This window comes from Gopherus flavomarginatus, chromosome 7, assembly GCF_025201925.1.
Source record: "Gopherus flavomarginatus isolate rGopFla2 chromosome 7, rGopFla2.mat.asm, whole genome shotgun sequence".
Taxonomy (NCBI): Eukaryota; Metazoa; Chordata; order Testudines; family Testudinidae; genus Gopherus; species Gopherus flavomarginatus.
Window position 1 is genome coordinate 87,512,540 of NC_066623.1, and position 8,428 is coordinate 87,520,967.

The following is an 8,428-nucleotide window of genomic DNA, read 5'->3' on the forward strand; positions in this document are numbered from 1 at the left end:
CAGTCCTAGTATTTGCTGACCCAAGCAAGCCATTTATCCTGCATACTGATGCCAGTTTGGAGGGTGTGGGGGCAGTACTGTACCAGGTGGTGGAAGCTGGAGTTCTTGGCCTTGAAATGGGCCATCACTGAGAAATTTCGAGACTAGTTGTATGGGGCTCAGTTCCAGGTGTGGACAGACAACAACCCACTGACTTATGTGTTAACAAGTGCTAAACTGGATGCTACAGGGCAAAGATGGGTGGCTGCTTTGGCTAGCTATGACTTCAACATTCAATACCGATCAGGGAGAAGCAATGTATATGCAGATGCATTGTCCAGGCGTCCACAGGCACCATGACTTGCTGTGATACCCACGGATGGAGTGAGAGCTATTTGCAGTGTAAGTCGCCGAGAGCCGGAGGCCCATGAGAGCCTTCATGGATGTGTTGCTGAAACTTTGGGCCTACCCCCTGAATGCGTGCCTTCTGCTTCAGTAAACTATATTGCTTTGAACCAATCTCCCTTGCCCATGCTCAATACAGCTGACTGGCAAGAGGCCCAGCTGCAAGATATTGACATTCGTGATACACTACTTGCCAAAAGAGAGGGGCGAGGCCCAGCTGAGGTTGTCCCACCTACCCCAGAGGACAGACTACTATTGAGAGAATGGACCAAACTAAAACTGATTCAGGGAGTGCTACACCGCACGACCACAGACCCTCTACAAAAGCAACGGAATCAACTAGTGCTGCCAAAAGATTACAGAGCCCTGGCCATGAGGGCCCTGCATGATGACTTTGGACATTTAGGGATGGAGAGGACCCTGGAACTTATCCGCAGTAGATTCTATTGGCCACGGATGGCTGAAGATGTTCGCCGGAAATGTGAGACCTGCGCGCGATGTGTGCAAAGGAAAACTCTGCCCACGAGGGCTGCATATCTGAAGAACATCACCAGCAACAAACCTCTGGAGCTGGTTTGCATTGATTTCTTGTCTTTAGAAGTGGACAAGAGGAATATTGGGAACATCCTAGTAGTGACCGACCATTACACGCGATATGCGCAGGCATATCCCACACGTGATCAGAGGGCCACCACTGTGGGAAAAATATTTCTCAGTCTATGGATTCCCAGCCAGGATACAATCGGATCAGGGACGAGATTTTGAGAGTCACCTTCTGAAGGAGGTGCTGAGGATAGCAGGTATTAAAAAGTCGAGGACAACGCCTTACCACCCACAAGGTGACCCTCAGCCAGAGAGGTTCAACTGAACCCTATTGGATATGTTAGGGACTTTGCGGCCAGAGCAGAAGGCAACCTGGAGCCAACATGTTGCATTTCTGGTGCACGCCTACAATGTCACAAAGAATGATGCTACGGGGGTCACCCCATATCTCTTGATGTTTGGGCGAGAACCAGGACTACCTATAGATTTGTGCTTTGGTGTATCAGAGGATGGCAATAGCTATGAAACCCATCAGCAATATGTATCCCGACTACGAGAAAAGCTACGGGATGCTTATCACTTAGCTACGTCTGCAGCTCGGAAGAACGCAGACCGCAACAAACAGCGATATGATGCTAGGGTGCGTCTGCAAGAGCTCCAGCCAGGGGACAGAGTCCTGCTGCGAAATTTGGGTATTGCTGGCAAACACAAGATAGCTGACAGATGGAAGGCAATACCTTACTTAGTGATGGAAAAGCTAAGAGACCTGCCGGTCTACAAGATCAAACCTGAGGAGGGTCCAGGGCAGACCAAAACCGTGCATAGAAACCTTTTGCTCCCTGTGGGAGAATTGGTAGGCAGCCCTTATGAGATGGGCCACAACAGGGCAACTGGGCAGAATGAAGGTGCTGTACCAAAGCCGCCGTCCAACGTGGACAGCCGGCCTCCTGCAGCTAACCTACCCCTACATCTGACAGTGAGTCTGAGGAGGAAGACACAACCATGGTGTATCCTGGGATGAAGACAAGATTTCAGTCTCGATCTGCTGAATCAGAAGAGAGCACATCCTCTTCCACCCTAAACCCTATGGCAGAAGTATTTAGGCCCATTCCTGACATCCCTGAGCCACTGGTGGGACCCCCGTGTAATGACTTACACAGGCTATTGGACAGTGGTGATATACAGATGGAGGATGTCCAGAGCACCTGCGACCCTCCACTGTTAGGACTAGAAATGCAGGAGCCTATGCCAGTATCTGAGGGGAACTCACAGGAAACCTCCCCATCCGGCACTCAAGAGGATGTCCCCCTTACCATAGCAACAGAGATTCTCAATAGGCGAGACAGGGTAATAAGACCAGTGAAACGGTTAACTTACGATGCACCTGGGGTGATTAGTGAGGAGCCTATACATTTAGCACACAGGTTTGTGAAAGCTAAAGTAGGCTATCTAATGCCTTTTGGAGGGGACCAATAAGTTGGTATAGTAGGGAATGTGATTTGTCGGGACGACAAATTCTTGGCTGGTGGGAGGATGTAAGCAGAGTCAGGATAAGCTCTACCCTGACATCTGGTGGAAAGAATTTCAGAGAGTGTATTTGCATAGGCACGCCTACCCTATCCCAGACTGCTGAGCTGTGGGACTGCTTGGTGACAAATGACTCGCCCTCAGTTGGGTGGTACTTGCTAGACAAGGGACATGGGTTCCAAAACCCAGTGAATTGAGAGAGGCTGGGGACAGGTATCTGTGCCTGGTGGTGCAGTCTCCTTGTGGAGCCAGAAGCACCAGTTCCACCCCCTCCTCTCTCCACTGTGGAATGTCAGAGTTGATTTTTTTTTTTTTATTCCCTCAAGAATCTAAATACAGGTTACTGAGCTGAAATCACTTTGGGCTAATGGTGCACTAGCACTGGGGCTCCCCCACTAAGAGCTGAGATCACTCAGAGTTGAAATCACTAAAGAGCTGAAATAACTGAGCTGAGAGCACTGAGTACTGTGCTAACTAGTGGGGGAGCCTGAAGTTATACTGTGGAACAGAGCAGCTGGTGGAGTGGAGCAGTTGCGGGGACGGCTGGAGCGGACCACGGGACAGCTGGTGGCAGCAGAGCGGCTGGCAGAGCGGAGTAGCTGTGGGACTGGTGGAGCGGCCCACAGAGCGAGCGGAGCCGAGCAGTTTGCAGAGCAGCTCATGGAGCAGAGCAGCTGGTGGAGTGGAGCAGTTTCTGAGGACGGCTGGAGGAGCAGAGTGGAGCAGCTGGTAAAGCGGAGCAGTTCGTGGAGAAGGCAGAAGCAGAACCCACGGAGAGGCAGGGCAGTTGACCCCGGACCACGTAAGGTGCCCCTTTCTACCTAGGCTGGGGGAGGGACCTCTACAGATAAACTCTCAAACTCTGGGGTGGCATTGACCAGAGACTTTTGGGTTGTTGGACTTTGGGGTGATTGGACTTAAAACCCTAAGGGGAAAAAGGACAGTGCCAAACGTACTTGGAGGTGGGTTTTTGTTTATGGTTTGTGTTATAACCCTGTTTGTGGTGTTTCTCCAATGAGATGCCGCATTGATTCCTTCCTTTTATTAAAAAGATTTTGCTACACTCAGACTCCGTGCTTGCGAGAGGGGAAGTATCGCCTCCTAGAGGCGCCCAGGGGAGTGTGGTATGTGAGTGTCCCAGGTCACTGGGTGGGGGCTCGAGCCAGTTATGCATTGTGTTACTGAAACGGAACCCCTGGATACTGAACCCGGCCCTTGTTGCTGCCAACTCAGAAGGGCAGAAGGGTTACATATTAATAACAGTACTTGGTGGTTTTGTTAGTAGAGCCCCTTAGCCTATGCTGCATGAAATCTTGACCTATTAATATATTCAATTTTTTCATGTTCCCTTAACTACTTTTTATCAATAGCTATTTTTACTGGGTCTTTGCCCTTCTTAATTGCCCAAACTTGTCTCCACTAACAAAAAATAAACAGTTTAATGTGTCTGTCAGTGTAGTCATGAACTGCATCCTCCTCAATAATTGACCTACTTTTTCTTCCAGTATTTCTTTACCCCTGGATATATTTGTAAAAGCACGGAGATCTGAATCTGGGCCTTGAAGCCTTAATTTAATCAGGTGGCTGTAACATTTGTTATTACTGAATATATGGGCAAGGTTTATATAAAATTAAATAAAATCACCATTTTAAGAAGGCATAATCACTGTCCCAAACAACTCGCAATCCAAGCCCTGTGATCCATACGGCACCTCATAAAAGTCAGTGAGGCCCCATATGGGCTCAGCAATCCCATGATTTGGATCATAATGCAGAATCAGGGCCTAAATAGACAAAAGCAGAAAACAGATGCTTTTCATGTTCATGTGCATGTTCATAGATTGATACAGTAACACAGGGGGAGGGATAGCTCAGTGGTTTGAACTTTGGCCTGCTAACCCAAGGGTTGTGAGTTCAATCCTTGAGGAGGCCATTTAGGGATCTGAGGCAAAAATCTGCCTGGGGATTGGTTCTGCTTTGAGCAGGGGGTTGGACTAGATGACCTCCTGAGGTCCCTTCCAACCCTGACATTGTGTGATTCTAAAGGAACTCCTCACTTAACATCCCAGCTAACATTGTTTCATTGCTGATCAATTAGAAAACATGCTCATTTAAAGTTGTGCAATACACCCTTGTAACATTGTTTGGCAGCTGCCTGCTTTGTCCGCTGCTTGCAGAAAGAGCAGCCCATTGTAGCTAGCTAGTGAGGACTTGGAACCAGAGTGGACCAGCAGCTCCCCACTCCCCTAAGTTCCCTGTGTGACAGCCGCCCAGCAGGCTAGCAATTGGCAGTGTGGGGAGGGACAGCTGAACTGCTGACGTGCTGCTCCTGCCCTCTGCCTTAGAGCTGTCCTGGGAGCCTCCTGCTTGCTGTGAAAGGGGGGGAAGAGGGCTGCTAATGTCAAGGTGCCCCCTCCCCCTGCTTCTTTACCCCATCACCACAGAGCAAGTGGGGATATGACACAACACGGCTCAAGATGGAGGGCACTTGCTGGCAGCAGCTTCTGTCTCAACTTGCTGATCTACTTAAAAAGTCAGTGTACTTAGGCCACGTCTACACTACCCGCTGGATTGGTGGGTAGTAATTGATCTATCAGGGATCAATTTATCACGTCTCGTCTAGACGCGATAAATCAATTCCCGAATCGATGCCCCTACTCCACCTTGGCAGGAGGAGTAAGTGAAATGGATGGGGGAACCGCGTCAGTTGACTTGCTGCTGTGAGGATAGCCAGGTAAGTCGAACTAAGATACTTGAACTTCAGCTACGCTATTCGCACAGCTGAAGTTGCATATCTTAGATCAATCCACCACCCGGTGTAGACCAGCCCTTAGAGTGGGGTCAGCATATTTAAAGGGGGAATGCACATCTCTCTCGCACACACAGTATGTGTGTGTGTTTCGCGCGCACACACAAACATGGTGTGTATGTCTCTCTCAAACACACGCATCACTCCCCCTGGCACTTTGGAAAACGGAGGGATTAGTGTGTGCCAGTGGGATGGCATGGATACATCATCCTGTTCAGTTTCCACAGGGAATGTTTGCAGCCACTGCCATGCTGTGTCTCCTCCCTCCATTCATGCTGCCTTGTAGAGTATGAGGTTACATTAACAACCATGTATTAACCCTTGAGGGCTCAGCTGAGTGCTAGCTCATCATTTAGCAGTAAGGCATTCCTGGGAAATATCCCACCCTCTAACTTCACCACCTCAACCAAGCTTCACAATCATCATTGTTGTGTACAGTATTAAATTGTTTGTTTAAAACTTATACTGTGTGTGTGTAATTAATATATATATCTATATATATCTATAAAAATTCCCTGGAACTTAAACCCCCATCCCTCTATTTTACATTAATTTTTATGGGAAAATTGGATTCACTTAATATCATTTAGCTTAAAGTAACATTTTTCATCCGACAAAGCGGGTATTCACCCACGAAAGCTCATGCTCCAAAACGTCTGTTAGTCTATAATGTGCCACAAGATTCTTTGCTGATTTTTCAGGAACGTAACTACAACGTTAAGCGAGGAATTACTGTAATTCAAGGCCAGAAGGGACTGTTAGATCATCTAATCTGACCTCCTGTATATCACAGGCTATTACATTTCACCCAGTTACCCCTGTATGGAGGCCAGTAACTTGTCTGGCTAAAGCATATTTTCCAGAAAAGCATTCAGTCTTGATGTGAAGACATCAAGAGACAGATAGTCCACCACTTCTCTTGGTAGTTTGAAGGCATTTAAACATTGGAACAATATTAATTATTTGTGCCAGTGAATTTGTCTGGCTTCAGCTTCCAGCGGTTTGTATTTGTTAGCCTTTAACTGATAGTACTAAAGGCTCTTTAGTCTTGGTATTTTCTTCCCCCTGAAGGCACTTATACATGGTGATCTAGTCACCTCTCAATTTTCTGTTTGATAAACTAAGCAGACCGAGCTCTTTTTATGTCTCTTACTGTAAGACATTTCTCTCCAGCCCTTGAAACATTTTTGTGGCTCCATACTGCACCCTCTCCAATTTTTTCAACATTCTTTTTAGCATGTGGACACGAGCACTGTATGTAGTACTCTGGCATCAGTCTCACCAGTGCCCATGTATGGAGGGCAGTTCTACACTTAAAACCCTGTAGCTGCGCCAATGCTCTTCTTGCCCATTTTATTCCCAAAAGCCAACAGCTAGTGTCTGGTATCAGCTCTGCTGCCAGGATGATAATTTATCAGTTATGCGGGACTATGCTGTGACTAAATGAATTGGGCAGAAAGAGAGAGAATAACTCTGAGAGAAAGCAGTTTGTTGCTGCGAGTGGATTTTCCCAATTTTCTATCTTGTGTGTGGATTTGAAAACTTATTCTTTGTCAAGTCTCTTTTTAATATGTTCTTTTGCTCATTAAAAATAAAACTCTGGAGAAACAATGGCAAAAATGGGGATGAGAAACAAAGCTTATGGTTCCCAGTATAAATTTAGTGAGAAAAGAAAGACTAGGCACTTATAAAACAAATACCCTTCCCAGTGTCAACAAACATGCTTATTATTTTATGGCATTTGATCTGCCACCTGTGTACCAGGAAGGAGGTTTTACACCTGTGGCATGAGCATACAAAACCCTTTGCAAACAGATAATTGGCCAAGGTGGTTCAAGGTGGACTGAAATAGTCATGCTCACGGTTCTATGAAAATGTGAAGATGTGGTTTTCAAAGCTAACAACTAATGGAGGTTTTGGTTTCTCATAACTGTAGCTGATATCCTTGTGAAAAATGTCTGCATCATGGATTTTTTTGGGAACCAGAGTGATGCTTCTGTGTATTTCATATTGCCTCGGCTTCCTGTATGGGTTTCTGCTGCTTCCTCTTCTGTGTTGTGCAGATATTTTTCTCTTGCTGTAGTTATTTTCTTCTGCATCCTTCCTGTGTGCTGCTTTGGAGAACCTCTCTGCTTATTACTGGTAAGTTTAACATTCACCATCTTTAATGTTCCTGATAAGTTTGGCTTGATGCATTGTCACTAACTGCCATGTGGAATCACACCACTGGTTTGGTAACTTGTCTTTGACAGAGATCAGTACCAGATGGCCTCAGTAGTGTATTGTGGCAATGAGTTCCACAGGTTAATTATAAGCCAGGTCTAAATAATAATGACTTCTTAATTTTGAAGTACCCACATCCAAAGTGTATCAGGCCTCAAAACTTAAAGAAGGCAGCATTTTTTTCAAGTATTCCTGCAATTCTGCCACTACCTCACACTTCACAATTCATAAACCAAGCTGCCTCCTCTGAGCAGGCAGAGCTGCCTCCTGTTTTGAATCAAATACGTTCTGATCATTACCTGCTGCTGTAAACTGGCTCAGAGTGCACACCTAAGTGTCAGTTTCACTAAACAATTCAGATCACTTTAGCCTCCACTGCACATACACAATAGCAAATGGAACAGAAAAACTCAGTAAAATAGAAACCTACCTCCTCATGCCCCAATGTACCTCCATTTGGGGAATTACACAACATTTTAGGGAAAAAAGCCATGTACTTTGTTGCCAGAGTGAAGCCAATGTTTATCAGATGTTTGAGAAATTGGGCAGGGGGAGAGACAATCAAGCTTCTCACATTTTTTTTTTTATTATTTTGAAATTACAAGTATAGGCAGAAAGAGTTGAAGTTCTAACAAAGAGCTCCCCTGCGCACACTCCACCAGGATGTACTATTATGCTGGGTGATGCACAGGGAATTAATTCAGACAGGAGCCATTTAATAACAATATTTTGGAAAAAATATAAGATGCCCTTATGTCCACATTCAGAATGGTCATCTGATGTCACTAGAAGGTCACTTACACTTCTAAATGCAAACACTTAACAACAGTAGGTGCATCACAGACCCTTTGGCTGGATTAATTTTTGCCTTGTCCTCTGAAAGCATGAAAACAGCACAGTTTTAAACATACCATTTAGCTGCTGCCTTCCTTAGTAAAGTCA